This window comes from Castor canadensis, chromosome 16 (assembly GCF_047511655.1).
Source record: "Castor canadensis chromosome 16, mCasCan1.hap1v2, whole genome shotgun sequence".
Taxonomy (NCBI): domain Eukaryota; kingdom Metazoa; phylum Chordata; class Mammalia; order Rodentia; family Castoridae; genus Castor; species Castor canadensis.
In genome coordinates this window covers 35,931,363-35,948,079 of record NC_133401.1, presented here as the reverse complement: position 1 = coordinate 35,948,079, position 16,717 = coordinate 35,931,363, and positions in this window count along the sequence as shown.

Below are 16,717 nucleotides of genomic sequence, written 5' to 3'. Positions count from 1 at the left end.
TTTTCAAAGGTGAAGAATATCAACTTTGTGCAAAACAGCCTCTTTCAAGTGAATGGAGAAAAAGTGTAGCTTTTCTAAGAAAACAATTAATGTTAGAAGCAAGATGATTTAGCAGCATGTTTAAGTTTGAGAATTGAGTGTGCTGTTTAAGGCAATACGCTCTCCCTCTCAGTGTTTCCATGGGTGAGGAACCTCATCTTTGTGCATAAGGAGAGCACACAAGTGAATGGGAGAAAAACTGCAGTTTTTTAAGAGAATCCTTTTAAGTTATAAACAAGATGGTCTAGCAACTTGGATAATATTGTGAATTCAGTTTGCTGTTTAAAGGAGTACTGAATACTTCTCAGTGTATTCCTGGATCAGCAACATCACCTTTCTGCTGAATCTCCCCATTCAAGTGAAAGGGAGAAGCACTGCAGCTCTTGTAAGAGAAGCATTAGTGTTACAAGCAAGAGGGCCTTGCACCTTGTTAAGCATGGTGAACTGAGTTAGCTTTTGAAAGGAACGCTGCCCAATTGTCAGCGTTTTCATGGGTGAGGATCGTCAACTTTGTGCGAAATCTCTGCATACCAGTAAATGGGAGAAAAACTGCAGGTTTCTAAGAGAATTTTTAACGTTAGAAAAAAGAGGGTCTAGCAACTTGGTTAATATATTGAATTCAGTTTGCTCTTTAAAGGAGTACTGAATACCTCTCAGTGCTTTCCTGGAGGAGCAACATCACCTTTGTGCAGAATCACCCCTTTCAAGTGAAAGGGAGGAGCATTGCAGCTCTTGTAAGAGAAGCATTAATGTTACAAGCAAGAGGGCCTTGCACCTTGTTAAGCATGGTGAGCTAAATTAGCTTTTGAAAGGAACGCTGCCTAACTGTCTACAATTTCATGGGTGAGGAATATCAACTTTGTGCAAAATCACCACATACAAGTAAAGGGCAGAAAAACTGCAGATTTGTAGGAGAATCCTTCATGTTAGAAACAAGAGGGTCTAGTAACATGGTTAGTATGGTGAATTCAGTTTGCTTTTTAAGGGAGTACTGCCTACCTCTCAGTGTTTTCCTGGATCAGCAACATCAACTTTCTGCTGAATCTCCCCATTCAAGTGAATGGGAGAAGCACTGCAGCTCTTATAAGAGAAGCATTAATGTTCCAAGCAAGAGGGAATTTCACCTTGTTATGCATGGTGAACTGAGGTAGCTTTTGAAAGGAACGCTGCCCAACTGTCAGCGTTTTCATGGGTGAGGATCATCAACTTTGTGCAAAATCACCCCATACACTAAATGGGAGAAAACCTGCAGTTTTCTAAGAGAATCCTTCATGTTAGAAACAAGAGGGTCTAGAAACTCGGTTACTATGGTGATCTCAGTTTGCTCTTTAAAGGAGTACTGCGTTCCTCTCAGTGTTTTCCTGGATGAACAATATCACCTTTGTGTAGAATCACCCCATTCAAGTGAAAGGGGAAGCACTGTAGCTCTTGTAGAGAAGGATTAATTTTACAAGCAAGAGGGTCTTGCACCTTGTTAAGCTTGGTGAACTCTGTTAGTTTTTGAAAGGAACGCTGCCTAACTTTCAGCGTTTTCATGCGTGAGGAACATAAACTTTTTGCAAAATCACCACCTTAAATAAAAGGGAGAAAAACTGCAGTTTTTGTAAGAGCATCCTGAATGTTAGAAACAAGAGGGTCTAGCAACATTGTCAGTATCGTGAATTCAGTTTGCTCTATAAAGGAGTACTGCTCACCTCCCAGTGTTTTCCTGGATCAGCAACATCACCTTGCTGTTGAATCTCCCCATTCAAGTGAAAGGGAGAATCACTGCAGCTTTGTAAGAGAAGCATTAATGTTACAAGCAAGATGGTGCTGCACCTTGTTAAGAATGGTGAACTGTGTTAGTTTTTGAAAGGAACGCTGCCTAACTTTCAGCGTTTTCATGTGTGAGGAACATAAACATTGTGCAAAATCACCGCATACAAGTGAATGGGAGAAAAACTGCACTTTTTGAAAGACATTCCTTAATGTTAGAAGCAAGATGGTCTTGCAACTTGGTTAATATTGTGAATTCAGTTTGCTACTTAAAGGACTACTGCCTACCTCTCAGTGTTTTCCTGGATGAGCAACATCACCTTTGTGTTGAATCACCCCATTCAAGTGAAAGGGAGAAGCACTGTAGCTCTTGTAGAGAAGGATTAATTTTACAAGCAAGAGGGTCTTGCACCTTCTTAAGCAATGTGAACTCTGTTAGTTTTTGAAAGGAACGCTGCCTAACTTTCAGGGTTTTCATGTGTGAGGAACATAAACGTTGTGCAAAATCACCGCATACAAGCAAAAGGGAGAAAAACTGCAGGTTTGTAAAAGAATCTTTAATGTTAGAAAAAAGAGGGTCTAGCACCATGGTTAGTATTGTGAATCCTTTTTGCTCTTTAAAGGAATTCTGCCCACTTAGCACTGTTTTCCTGGATGAGCAATATCACTTTTGTGTTGAATCACCCCATTCAAGTGAATTTGAGAAGCCCTGTAGCACTTGTAAGAGAACGATTAACTTTACAAGCAAGAGTGTCTTGCACCTTGCTAAGCATGCTGAACTGTGTTAGTTTTTGAAAGGAATGCTGCCTAACCTTCAGCCTTTTCATGGGTGAGGAACATAAACTTTGTGCAAAATCACCGCATAAAAGTGAATGGGAGAAATACTTCAGATTTGTAAGAGAATCCATGTTAGAAACAAGAGGGTCTAGCAACATGGTTAGTATGGTGAATTCAGTTTGCTCTTTAAAGGAGTACTGCCTACCTCTAAGTGTTTTCCTGGATCAGCAACATCACCTTTCTGCTGAATCTCCCCAATCAAGTGAGTGGGAGAAGTACTGCAGCTCTTATAAGAGAAGCATTAATGTTCCAAGCAAGAGGGAATTTCACCTTGTTAAGCATCGTGTACAAAGTTAGCTTTTGAAGGGAATGCTGAGCAACTGTCAGCGTTTTCATGGGTGAGGATCATCAACTTTGTGCAAAATCACCACATACACTAAATGGGAGAAAACCTGCAGTTTTCTAAGAGAATCCTTAATGTTAGAAGTAAGAGGGTCTAGAAACTCGGTTACTATGGTGAATTCAGTTTGCTCTTTAAAGGAGTACTGCATTCATCTCTGTGTTTTCCTGGATGAGCTATATCACCTTTGTGTTGAATCACCCCACTCAAGTGAAAGGGAGAAGCAGTGCAGCTCTTGTAAGAGAAGCATTAATATTAAAAGCAAGAGGGTCTTGCACCTTGTTAAGCAGGGTGAACTGAGCTAGTTTTTAAGAGGAACGCTGCCTAACTTTCAGTGTTTTCATGGGTGAGGAACATAAACTTTGTGCAAAATCACCACATAAAAGTAAATGGGAGAAAAACTGTAGCTTTTGTAAGAGATTCCCTAATGGTAGGAACAAGAGGGTCTAGCAACTTGGTTAATATTGTGAATTCAGTTTGCTCTTTAAAGGAGTATTGCGTAAAGCTCAGTGTTTTCCTGGATGAGCAACATCACCTTTCTGCTGAGTCACCCCATTCAAGTGAACAGGAGAATCACTGCAGCTCTGTAAGAGAAGCATTAGTGTTACAAGCAAGAGGGCCTTTCACCTTGTTATGCATGGTGAACCGAGTTAGCATTTGAAAAGAACGCTTCCTGACTCTCAGCGTTTTCAAAGGTGAAGAATATCAACTTTGTGCAAAACAGCCTCTTTCAAGTGAAGGGAGAAAAAGTGTACCTTTTCTAAGAAAACAATTAATGTTAGAAGCAAGATGATTTAGCAGCATGTTTAAGTTTGAGAATTGAGTGTGCTGTTTAAGGCAATACGCTCTCCCTCTAAGTGTTTCCATGGGTGAGGAACCTCATCTTTGTGCATAAGGAGAGCACACAAGTGAATGGGAGAAAAACTGCAGTTTTTTAAGAGAATCCCTTTAAGTTATAAACAAGATGGTCTAGCAACTTGGTTAATATTGTGAATTCAGTTTGCTGTTTAAAGGAGTACTGAATACTTCTCAGTGTATTCCTGGATCAGCAACATCACCTTTCTGCTGAATCTCCCCATTCAAGTGAAAGGGAGAAGCACTGCAGCTCTTGTAAGAGAAGCCTTAATGTTACAAGCAAGAGGGCCTTGCACCTTGTTAAGCATGCTGAACTGAGTTAGCTTTTGAAAGGAACGCTGCCCAATTGTCAGCGTTCTCATGGGTGAGGATCGTCAACTTTGTGCAATCTCTGCATACCAGTAAATGGGAGAAAAACTGCAGGTTTCTAAGAGAATCTTTAACGTTAGAAACAAGAGGGTCTAGCAACTTGGTTAATATATTGAATTCAGTTTGCTCTTTAAAGGAGTACTGAATACCTCTCAGTGCTTTCCTGGAGGAGCGACATCACCTTTGTGCAGAATCACCCCTTTCAAGTGAAAGGGAGGAGCATTGCAGCTCTTGTAAGAGAAGCACTAATGTTACAAGCAAGAGGGCCTGGCACCTTGTTAAGCATGGTGAGCTAAGTTAGCTTTTGAAAGGAACGCCGCCTAACTGTCTGCAATTTCATGGGTGAGGAATATCAACTTTGTGCAAAATCACCACATACAAGTAAAGGGCAGAAAAACTGCAGATTTGTAGGAAAATCCTTCATGTTAGAAACAAGAGGGTCTAGCAACATGGTTAGTATGGTGAATTCAGTTTGCTCTTTAAAGGAGTACTGCCTACCTCTAAGTGTTTTCCTGGATCAGCAACATCACCTTTCTGCTGAATCTCCCCAATCAAGTGAGTGGGAGAAGTACTGCAGCTCTTATAAGAGAAGCATTAATGTTCCAAGCAAGAGGGAATTTCACCTTGTTAAGCATCGTGTACAAAGTTAGCTTTTGAAAGGAAGGCTGAGCAACTGTCAGCGTTTTCATGGGTGAGGATCATCAACTTTGTGCAAAATCACCACATACACTAAATGGGAGAAAACCTGCAGTTTTCTAAGAGAATCCTTAATGTTAGAAGTAAGAGGGTCTAGAAACTCAGTTACTATGGTGAATTCAGTTTGCTCTTTAAAGGAGTACTGCATTCATCTCAGTGTTTTCCTGGATGAGCTATATCACCTTTGTGTTGAATCACCCCACTCAAGTGAAAGGGAGAAGCAGTGCAGCTCCTGTAAGAGAAGCATTAACATTAAAAGCAAGAGGGTCTTGCACCTTGTTAAGCATGGTGAACTGAGCTAGTTTTTAAGAGGAACGCTGCCTAACTTTCAGTGTTTTCATGGGTGAGGAACATAAACTTTGTGCAAAATCACCACATAAAAGTAAATGGGAGAAAAACTGTAGCTTTTGTAAGAGATTCCTTAATGTTAGAAACAAGAGGGTCTAGAAACTTGGTTAATAATGTGCATTCAGTTTGCTCTTTAAAGGAGTACTGCATAACGCTCAGTGTTTTCCTGGATGAGCAACATCACCTTTCTGCTGAATCACCCCATTCAAGTGAATGGGAGAATCACTGCAGCTCTGTAAGAGAAGCATTAGGGTTACAAGCAAGAGGGCCTTTCACCTTGTTATGCATGGTGAACCGAGTTAGCATTTGAAAAGAACGCTTCCTGACTGTCAGTGTTTTCAAAGGTGAAGAATATCAACTTTGTGCAAAACAGCCTCTTTCAAGTGAATGGAGAAAAAGTGTAGCTTTTCTAAGAAAACAATTAATGTTAGAAGCAAGATGATTTAGCAGCATGTTTAAGTTTGAGAATTGAGTGTGCTGTTTAAGGCAATACGCTCTCCCTCTCAGTGTTTCCATGGGTGAGGAACCTCATCTTTGTGCATAAGGAGAGCACACAAGTGAATGGGAGAAAAACTGCAGTTTTTTAAGAGAATCCTTTTAAGTTATAAACAAGATGGTCTAGCAACTTGGATAATATTGTGAATTCAGTTTGCTGTTTAAAGGAGTACTGAATACTTCTCAGTGTATTCCTGGATCAGCAACATCACCTTTCTGCTGAATCTCCCCATTCAAGTGAAAGGGAGAAGCACTGCAGCTCTTGTAAGAGAAGCATTAGTGTTACAAGCAAGAGGGCCTTGCACCTTGTTAAGCATGGTGAACTGAGTTAGCTTTTGAAAGGAACGCTGCCCAATTGTCAGCGTTTTCATGGGTGAGGATCGTCAACTTTGTGCGAAATCTCTGCATACCAGTAAATGGGAGAAAAACTGCAGGTTTCTAAGAGAATTTTTAACGTTAGAAAAAAGAGGGTCTAGCAACTTGGTTAATATATTGAATTCAGTTTGCTCTTTAAAGGAGTACTGAATACCTCTCAGTGCTTTCCTGGAGGAGCAACATCACCTTTGTGCAGAATCACCCCTTTCAAGTGAAAGGGAGGAGCATTGCAGCTCTTGTAAGAGAAGCATTAATGTTACAAGCAAGAGGGCCTTGCACCTTGTTAAGCATGGTGAGCTAAATTAGCTTTTGAAAGGAACGCTGCCTAACTGTCTACAATTTCATGGGTGAGGAATATCAACTTTGTGCAAAATCACCACATACAAGTAAAGGGCAGAAAAACTGCAGATTTGTAGGAGAATCCTTCATGTTAGAAACAAGAGGGTCTAGTAACATGGTTAGTATGGTGAATTCAGTTTGCTTTTTAAGGGAGTACTGCCTACCTCTCAGTGTTTTCCTGGATCAGCAACATCAACTTTCTGCTGAATCTCCCCATTCAAGTGAATGGGAGAAGCACTGCAGCTCTTATAAGAGAAGCATTAATGTTCCAAGCAAGAGGGAATTTCACCTTGTTAAGCATGGTGAACTGAGGTAGCTTTTGAAAGGAACGCTGCCCAACTGTCAGCGTTTTCATGGGTGAGGATCATCAAGTTTGTGCAAAATCACCCCATACACTAAATGGGAGAAAACCTGCAGTTTTCTAAGAGAATCCTTCATGTTAGAAACAAGAGGGTCTAGAAACTCGGTTACTATGGTGATCTCAGTTTGCTCTTTAAAGGAGTACTGCGTTCCTCTCAGTGTTTTCCTGGATGAACAATATCACCTTTGTGTAGAATCACCCCATTCAAGTGAAAGGGGAAGCACTGTAGCTCTTGTAGAGAAGGATTAATTTTACAAGCAAGAGGGTCTTGCACCTTGTTAAGCTTGGTGAACTCTGTTAGTTTTTGAAAGGAACGCTGCCTAACTTTCAGCGTTTTCATGCGTGAGGAACATAAACTTTTTGCAAAATCACCACCTTAAATAAAAGGGAGAAAAACTGCAGTTTTTGTAAGAGCATCCTGAATGTTAGAAACAAGAGGGTCTAGCAACATTGTCAGTATCGTGAATTCAGTTTGCTCTATAAAGGAGTACTGCTCACCTCCCAGTGTTTTCCTGGATCAGCAACATCACCTTGCTGCTGAATCTCCCCATTCAAGTGAAAGGGAGAATCACTGCAGCTTTGTAAGAGAAGCATTAATGTTACAAGCAAGATGGTGCTGCACCTTGTGAAGAATGGTGAACTGTGTTAGTTTTTGAAAGGAACGCTGCCTAACTTTCAGCGTTTTCATGTGTGAGGAACATAAACATTGTGCAAAATCACCGCATACAAGTGAATGGGAGAAAAACTGCACTTTTTCAAAGACATTCCTTAATGTTAGAAACAAGATGGTCTAGCAACTTGGTTAATATTGTGAATTCAGTTTGCTACTTAAAGGACTACTGCCTACCTCTCAGTGTTTTCCTGGATGAGCAACATCACCTTTGTGTTGAATCACCCCATTCAAGTGAAAGGGAGAAGCACTGTAGCTCTTGTAGAGAAGGATTAATTTTACAAGCAAGAGGGTCTTGCACCTTCTTAAGCAATGTGAACTCTGTTAGTTTTTGAAAGGAACGCTGCCTAACTTTCAGGGTTTTCATGTGTGAGGAACATAAACGTTGTGCAAAATCACCGCATACAAGCAAAAGGGAGAAAAACTGCAGGTTTGTAAAAGAATCTTTAATGTTAGAAAAAAGAGGGTCTAGCACCATGTGAATCCTTTTTGCTCTTTAAAGGAATTCTGCCCACTTAGCACTGTTTTCCTGGATGAGCAATATCACTTTTGTGTTGAATCACCCCATTCAAGTGAATTGGAGAAGCCCTGTAGCACTTGTAAGAGAACGATTAACTTTACAAGCAAGAGTGTCTTGCACCTTGCTAAGCATGCTGAACTGTGTTAGTTTTTGAAAGGAATGCTGCCTAACCTTCAGCCTTTTCATGGGTGAGGAACATAAACTTTGTGCAAAATCACCGCATACAAGTGAATGGGAGAAATACTTCAGATTTGTAAGAGAATCCTTCATGTTAGAAACAAGAGGGTCTAGCAACATGGTTAGTATGGTGAATTCAGTTTGCTCTTTAAAGGAGTACTGCCTACCTCTAAGTGTTTTCCTGGATCAGCAACATCACCTTTCTGCTGAATCTCCCCAATCAAGTGAGTGGGAGAAGTACTGCAGCTCTTATAAGAGAAGCATTAATGTTCCAAGCAAGAGGGAATTTCACCTTGTTAAGCATCGTGTACAAAGTTAGCTTTTGAAAGGAATGCTGAGCAACTGTCAGCGTTTTCATGGGTGAGGATCATCAACTTTGTGCAAAATCACCACATACACTAAATGGGAGAAAACCTGCAGTTTTCTAAGAGAATCCTTAATGTTAGAAGTAAGAGGGTCTAGAAACTGAGTTACTATGGTGAATTCAGTTTGCTCTTTAAAGGAGTACTGCATTCATCTCAGTGTTTTCCTGGATGAGCTATATCACCTTTGTGTTGAATCACCCCACTCAAGTGAAAGGGAGAAGCAGTGCAGCTCCTGTAAGAGAAGCATTAACATTAAAAGCAAGAGGGTCTTGCACCTTGTTAAGCATGGTGAACTGAGCTAGTTTTTAAGAGGAACGCTGCCTAACTTTCAGTGTTTTCATGGGTGAGGAACATAAACTTTGTGCAAAATCACCACATAAAAGTAAATGGGAGAAAAACTGTAGCTTTTGTAAGAGATTCCTTAATGTTAGAAACAAGAGGGTCTAGAAACTTGGTTAATAATGTGCATTCAGTTTGCTCTTTAAAGGAGTACTGCGTAACGCTCAGTGTTTTCCTGGATGAGCAACATCACCTTTCTGCTGAATCACCCCATTCAAGTGAATGGGAGAATCACTGCAGCTCTGTAAGAGAAGCATTAGTGTTACAAGCAAGAGGGCCTTTCACCTTGTTATGCATGGTGAACCGAGTTAGCATTTGAAAAGAACGCTTCCTGACTGTCAGTGTTTTCAAAGGTGAAGAATATCAACTTTGTGCAAAACAGCCTCTTTCAAGTGAATGGAGAAAAAGTGTAGCTTTTCTAAGAAAACAATTAATGTTAGAAGCAAGATGATTTAGCAGCATGTTTAAGTTTGAGAATTGAGTGTGCTGTTTAAGGCAATACGCTCTCCCTCTCAGTGTTTCCATGGGTGAGGAACCTCATCTTTGTGCATAAGGAGAGCACACAAGTGAATGGGAGAAAAACTGCAGTTTTTTAAGAGAATCCTTTTAAGTTATAAACAAGATGGTCTAGCAACTTGGATAATATTGTGAATTCAGTTTGCTGTTTAAAGGAGTAGTGAATACTTCTCAGTGTATTCCTGGATCAGCAACATCACCTTTCTGCTGAATCTCCCCATTCAAGTGAAAGGGAGAAGCACTGCAGCTCTTGTAAGAGAAGCATTAGTGTTACAAGCAAGAGTTCCTTGCACCTTGTTAAGCATGGTGAACTGAGTTAGCTTTTGAAAGGAACGCTGCCCAATTGTCAGCGTTTTCATGGGTGAGGATCGTCAACTTTGTGCGAAATCTCTGCATACCAGTAAATGGGAGAAAAACTGCAGGTTTCTAAGAGAATTTTTAACGTTAGAAAAAAGAGGGTCTAGCAACTTGGTTAATATATTGAATTCAGTTTGCTCTTTAAAGGAGTACTGAATACCTCTCAGTGCTTTCCTGGAGGAGCAACATCACCTTTGTGCAGAATCACCCCTTTCAAGTGAAAGGGAGGAGCATTGCATCTCTTGTAAGAGAAGCATTAATGTTACAAGCAAGAGGGCCTTGCACCTTGTTAAGCATGGTGAGCTAAATTAGCTTTTGAAAGGAACGCTGCCTAACTGTCTACAATTTCATGGGTGAGGAATATCAACTTTGTGCAAAATCACCACATACAAGTAAAGGGCAGAAAAACTGCAGATTTGTAGGAGAATCCTTCATGTTAGAAACAAGAGGGTCTAGTAACATGGTTAGTATGGTGAATTCAGATTGCTTTTTAAGGGAGTACTGCCTACCTCTCAGTGTTTTCCTGGATCAGCAACATCAACTTTCTGCTGAATCTCCCCATTCAAGTGAATGGGAGAAGCACTGCAGCTCTTATAAGAGAAGCATTAATGTTCCAAGCAAGAGGGAATTTCACCTTGTTAAGCATGGTGAACTGAGGTAGCTTTTGAAAGGAACGCTGCCCAACTGTCAGCGTTTTCATGGGTGAGGATCATCAACTTTGTGCAAAATCACCCCATACACTAAATGGGAGAAAACCTGCAGTTTTCTTAGAGAATCCTTCATGTTAGAAACAAGAGGGTCTAGAAACTCGGTTACTATGGTGATCTCAGTTTGCTCTTTAAAGGAGTACTGCGTTCCTCTCAGTGTTTTCCTGGATGAACAATATCACCTTTGTGTAGAATCACCCCATTCAAGTGAAAGGGGAAGCACTGTAGCTCTTGTAGAGAAGGATTAATTTTACAAGCAAGAGGGTCTTGCACCTTGTTAAGCTTGGTGAACTCTGTTAGTTTTTGAAAGGAACGCTGCCTAACTTTCAGCGTTTTCATGCGTGAGGAACATAAACTTTTTGCAAAATCACCACCTTAAATAAAAGGGAGAAAAACTGCAGTTTTTGTAAGAGCATCCTGAATGTTAGAAACAAGAGGGTCTAGCAACATTGTCAGTATCGTGAATTCAGTTTGCTCTATAAAGGAGTACTGCTCACCTCCCAGTGTTTTCCTGGATCAGCAACATCACCTTGCTGCTGAATCTCCCCATTCAAGTGAAAGGGAGAATCACTGCAGCTTTGTAAGAGAAGCATTAATGTTACAAGCAAGATGGTGCTGCACCTTGTGAAGAATGGTGAACTGTGTTAGTTTTTGAAAGGAACGCTGCCTAACTTTCAGCGTTTTCATGTGTGAGGAACATAAACATTGTGCAAAATCACCGCATACAAGTGAATGGGAGAAAAACTGCACTTTTTCAAAGACATTCCTTAATGTTAGAAACAAGATGGTCTAGCAACTTGGTTAATATTGTGAATTCAGTTTGCTACTTAAAGGACTACTGCCTACCTCTCAGTGTTTTCCTGGATGAGCAACATCACCTTTGTGTTGAATCACCCCATTCAAGTGAAAGGGAGAAGCACTGTAGCTCTTGTAGAGAAGGATTAATTTTACAAGCAAGAGGGTCTTGCACCTTCTTAAGCAATGTGAACTCTGTTAGTTTTTGAAAGGAACGCTGCCTAACTTTCAGGGTTTTCATGTGTGAGGAACATAAACGTTGTGCAAAATCACCGCATACAAGCAAAAGGGAGAAAAACTGCAGGTTTGTAAAAGAATCTTTAATGTTAGAAAAAAGAGGGTCTAGCACCATGTGAATCCTTTTTGCTCTTTAAAGGAATTCTGCCCACTTAGCACTGTTTTCCTGGATGAGCAATATCACTTTTGTGTTGAATCACCCCATTCAAGTGAATTGGAGAAGCCCTGTAGCACTTGTAAGAGAACGATTAACTTTACAAGCAAGAGTGTCTTGCACCTTGCTAAGCATGCTGAACTGTGTTAGTTTTTGAAAGGAATGCTGCCTAACCTTCAGCCTTTTCATGGGTGAGGAACATAAACTTTGTGCAAAATCACCGCATACAAGTGAATGGGAGAAATACTTCAGATTTGTAAGAGAATCCTTCATGTTAGAAACAAGAGGGTCTAGCAACATGGTTAGTATGGTGAATTCAGTTTGCTCTTTAAAGGAGTACTGCCTACCTCTAAGTGTTTTCCTGGATCAGCAACATCACCTTTCTGCTGAATCTCCCCAATCAAGTGAGTGGGAGAAGTACTGCAGCTCTTATAAGAGAAGCATTAATGTTCCAAGCAAGAGGGAATTTCACCTTGTTAAGCATCGTGTACAAAGTTAGCTTTTGAAAGGAATGCTGAGCAACTGTCAGCGTTTTCATGGGTGAGGATCATCAACTTTGTGCAAAATCACCACATACACTAAATGGGAGAAAACCTGCAGTTTTCTAAGAGAATCCTTAATGTTAGAAGTAAGAGGGTCTAGAAACTGAGTTACTATGGTGAATTCAGTTTGCTCTTTAAAGGAGTACTGCATTCATCTCAGTGTTTTCCTGGATGAGCTATATCACCTTTGTGTTGAATCACCCCACTCAAGTGAAAGGGAGAAGCAGTGCAGCTCCTGTAAGAGAAGCATTAACATTAAAAGCAAGAGGGTCTTGCACCTTGTTAAGCATGGTGAACTGAGCTAGTTTTTAAGAGGAACGCTGCCTAACTTTCAGTGTTTTCATGGGTGAGGAACATAAACTTTGTGCAAAATCACCACATAAAAGTAAATGGGAGAAAAACTGTAGCTTTTGTAAGAGATTCCTTAATGTTAGAAACAAGAGGGTCTAGAAACTTGGTTAATAATGTGCATTCAGTTTGCTCTTTAAAGGAGTACTGCGTAACGCTCAGTGTTTTCCTGGATGAGCAACATCACCTTTCTGCTGAATCACCCCATTCAAGTGAATGGGAGAATCACTGCAGCTCTGTAAGAGAAGCATTAGTGTTACAAGCAAGAGGGCCTTTCACCTTGTTATGCATGGTGAACCGAGTTAGCATTTGAAAAGAACGCTTCCTGACTGTCAGTGTTTTCAAAGGTGAAGAATATCAACTTTGTGCAAAACAGCCTCTTTCAAGTGAATGGAGAAAAAGTGTAGCTTTTCTAAGAAAACAATTAATGTTAGAAGCAAGATGATTTAGCAGCATGTTTAAGTTTGAGAATTGAGTGTGCTGTTTAAGGCAATACGCTCTCCCTCTCAGTGTTTCCATGGGTGAGGAACCTCATCTTTGTGCATAAGGAGAGCACACAAGTGAATGGGAGAAAAACTGCAGTTTTTTAAGAGAATCCTTTTAAGTTATAAACAAGATGGTCTAGCAACTTGGATAATATTGTGAATTCAGTTTGCTGTTTAAAGGAGTAGTGAATACTTCTCAGTGTATTCCTGGATCAGCAACATCACCTTTCTGCTGAATCTCCCCATTCAAGTGAAAGGGAGAAGCACTGCAGCTCTTGTAAGAGAAGCATTAGTGTTACAAGCAAGAGTTCCTTGCACCTTGTTAAGCATGGTGAACTGAGTTAGCTTTTGAAAGGAACGCTGCCCAATTGTCAGCGTTTTCATGGGTGAGGATCGTCAACTTTGTGCGAAATCTCTGCATACCAGTAAATGGGAGAAAAACTGCAGGTTTCTAAGAGAATTTTTAACGTTAGAAAAAAGAGGGTCTAGCAACTTGGTTAATATATTGAATTCAGTTTGCTCTTTAAAGGAGTACTGAATACCTCTCAGTGCTTTCCTGGAGGAGCAACATCACCTTTGTGCAGAATCACCCCTTTCAAGTGAAAGGGAGGAGCATTGCATCTCTTGTAAGAGAAGCATTAATGTTACAAGCAAGAGGGCCTTGCACCTTGTTAAGCATGGTGAGCTAAATTAGCTTTTGAAAGGAACGCTGCCTAACTGTCTACAATTTCATGGGTGAGGAATATCAACTTTGTGCAAAATCACCACATACAAGTAAAGGGCAGAAAAACTGCAGATTTGTAGGAGAATCCTTCATGTTAGAAACAAGAGGGTCTAGTAACATGGTTAGTATGGTGAATTCAGATTGCTTTTTAAGGGAGTACTGCCTACCTCTCAGTGTTTTCCTGGATCAGCAACATCAACTTTCTGCTGAATCTCCCCATTCAAGTGAATGGGAGAAGCACTGCAGCTCTTATAAGAGAAGCATTAATGTTCCAAGCAAGAGGGAATTTCACCTTGTTAAGCATGGTGAACTGAGGTAGCTTTTGAAAGGAACGCTGCCCAACTGTCAGCGTTTTCATGGGTGAGGATCATCAACTTTGTGCAAAATCACCCCATACACTAAATGGGAGAAAACCTGCAGTTTTCTTAGAGAATCCTTCATGTTAGAAACAAGAGGGTCTAGAAACTCGGTTACTATGGTGATCTCAGTTTGCTCTTTAAAGGAGTACTGCGTTCCTCTCAGTGTTTTCCTGGATGAACAATATCACCTTTGTGTAGAATCACCCCATTCAAGTGAAAGGGGAAGCACTGTAGCTCTTGTAGAGAAGGATTAATTTTACAAGCAAGAGGGTCTTGCACCTTGTTAAGCTTGGTGAACTCTGTTAGTTTTTGAAAGGAACGCTGCCTAACTTTCAGCGTTTTCATGCGTGAGGAACATAAACTTTTTGCAAAATCACCACCTTAAATAAAAGGGAGAAAAACTGCAGTTTTTGTAAGAGCATCCTGAATGTTAGAAACAAGAGGGTCTAGCAACACTGTCAGTATCGTGAATTCAGTTTGCTCTATAAAGGAGTACTGCTCACCTCCCAGTGTTTTCCTGGATCAGCAACATCACCTTGCTGCTGAATCTCCCCATTCAAGTGAAAGGGAGAATCACTGCAGCTTTGTAAGAGAAGCATTAATGTTACAAGCAAGATGGTGCTGCACCTTGTTAAGAATGGTGAACTGTGTTAGTTTTTGAAAGGAACGCTGCCTAACTTTCAGCGTTTTCATGTGTGAGGAACATAAACATTGTGCAAAATCACCGCATACAAGTGAATGGGAGAAAAACTGCACTTTTTGAAAGACATTCCTTAATGTTAGAAGCAAGATGGTCTTGCAACTTGGTTAATATTGTGAATTCAGTTTGCTACTTAAAGGACTACTGCCTACCTCTCAGTGTTTTCCTGGATGAGCAACATCACCTTTGTGTTGAATCACCCCATTCAAGTGAAAGGGAGAAGCACTGTAGCTCTTGTAGAGAAGGATTAATTTTACAAGCAAGAGGGTCTTGCACCTTCTTAAGCAATGTGAACTCTGTTAGTTTTTGAAAGGAACGCTGCCTAACTTTCAGGGTTTTCATGTGTGAGGAACATAAACGTTGTGCAAAATCACCGCATACAAGCAAAAGGGAGAAAAACTGCAGGTTTGTAAAAGAATCTTTAATGTTAGAAAAAAGAGGGTCTAGCACCATGGTTAGTATTGTGAATCCTTTTTGCTCTTTAAAGGAATTCTGCCCCCTTAGCACTGTTTTCCTGGATGAGCAATATCACTTTTGTGTTGAATCACCCCATTCAAGTGAATTTGAGAAGCCCTGTAGCACTTGTAAGAGAACGATTAACTTTACAAGCAAGAGTGTCTTGCACCTTGCTAAGCATGCTGAACTGTGTTAGTTTTTGAAAGGAATGCTGCCTAACCTTCAGCCTTTTCATGGGTGAGTAACATAAACTTTGTGCAAAATCACCGCATACAAGTGAATGGGAGAAATACTTCAGATTTGTAAGAGAATCCTTCATGTTAGAAACAAGAGGGTCTAGCAACATGGTTAGTATGGTGAATTCAGTTTGCTCTTTAAAGGAGTACTGCCTACCTCTAAGTGTTTTCCTGGATCAGCAACAACACCTTTCTGCTGAATCTCCCCAATCAAGTGAGTGGGAGAAGTACTGCAGCTCTTATAAGAGAAGCATTAATGTTCCAAGCAAGAGGGAATTTCACCTTGTTAAGCATCGTGTACAAAGTTAGCTTTTGAAAGGAATGCTGAGCAACTGTCAGCGTTTTCATGGGTGAGGATCATCAACTTTGTGCAAAATCACCACATACACTAAATGGGAGAAAACCTGCAGTTTTCTAAGAGAATCCTTAATGTTAGAAGTAAGAGGGTCTAGAAACTGAGTTACTATGGTGAATTCAGTTTGCTCTTTAAATGAGTACTGCATTCATCTCAGTGTTTTCCTGGATGAGCTATATCACCTTTGTGTTGAATCACCCCATTCAAGTGAAAGGGAGAAGCAGTGCAGCTCTTGTAAGAGAAACATTAACATTAAAAGCAAGAGGGTCTTGCACCTTGTTAAGCATGGTGAACTGAGCTAGTTTTTAAGAGGAACGCTGCCTAACTTTCAGTGTTTTCATGGGTGAGCAACATAAACTTTGTGCAAAATCACCACATAAAAGTAAATGGGAGAAAAACTGTAGCTTTTGTAAGAGATTCCTTAATGTTAGAAACAAGAGGGTCTAACAACTTGGTTAATAATGTGCATTCAGTTTGCTCTTTAAAGGAGTACTGCGTAACGCTCAGTGTTTTCCTGGATGAGCAACATCACCTTTCTGCTGAATCACCCCATTCAAGTGAACGGCAGAATCACTGCAGCTCTGTAAGAGAAGCATTAGTGTTACAAGCAAGAGGGCCTTTCACCTTGTTATGCATAGTGAACCGAGTTAGCATTTGAAAAGAACGCTTCCTGACTGTCAGCGTTTTCAAAGGTGAAGAATATCAACTTTGTGCAAAACAGCCTCTTTGAAGTGAATGGAGAAAAAGTGTAGCTTTTCTAAGAAAACAATTAATGTTAGAAGCAAGATGATTTAGCAGCATGTTTAAGTTTGAGAATTGAGTGTGCTGTTTAAGGCAATACGCTCTCCCTCTCAGTGTTTCCATGG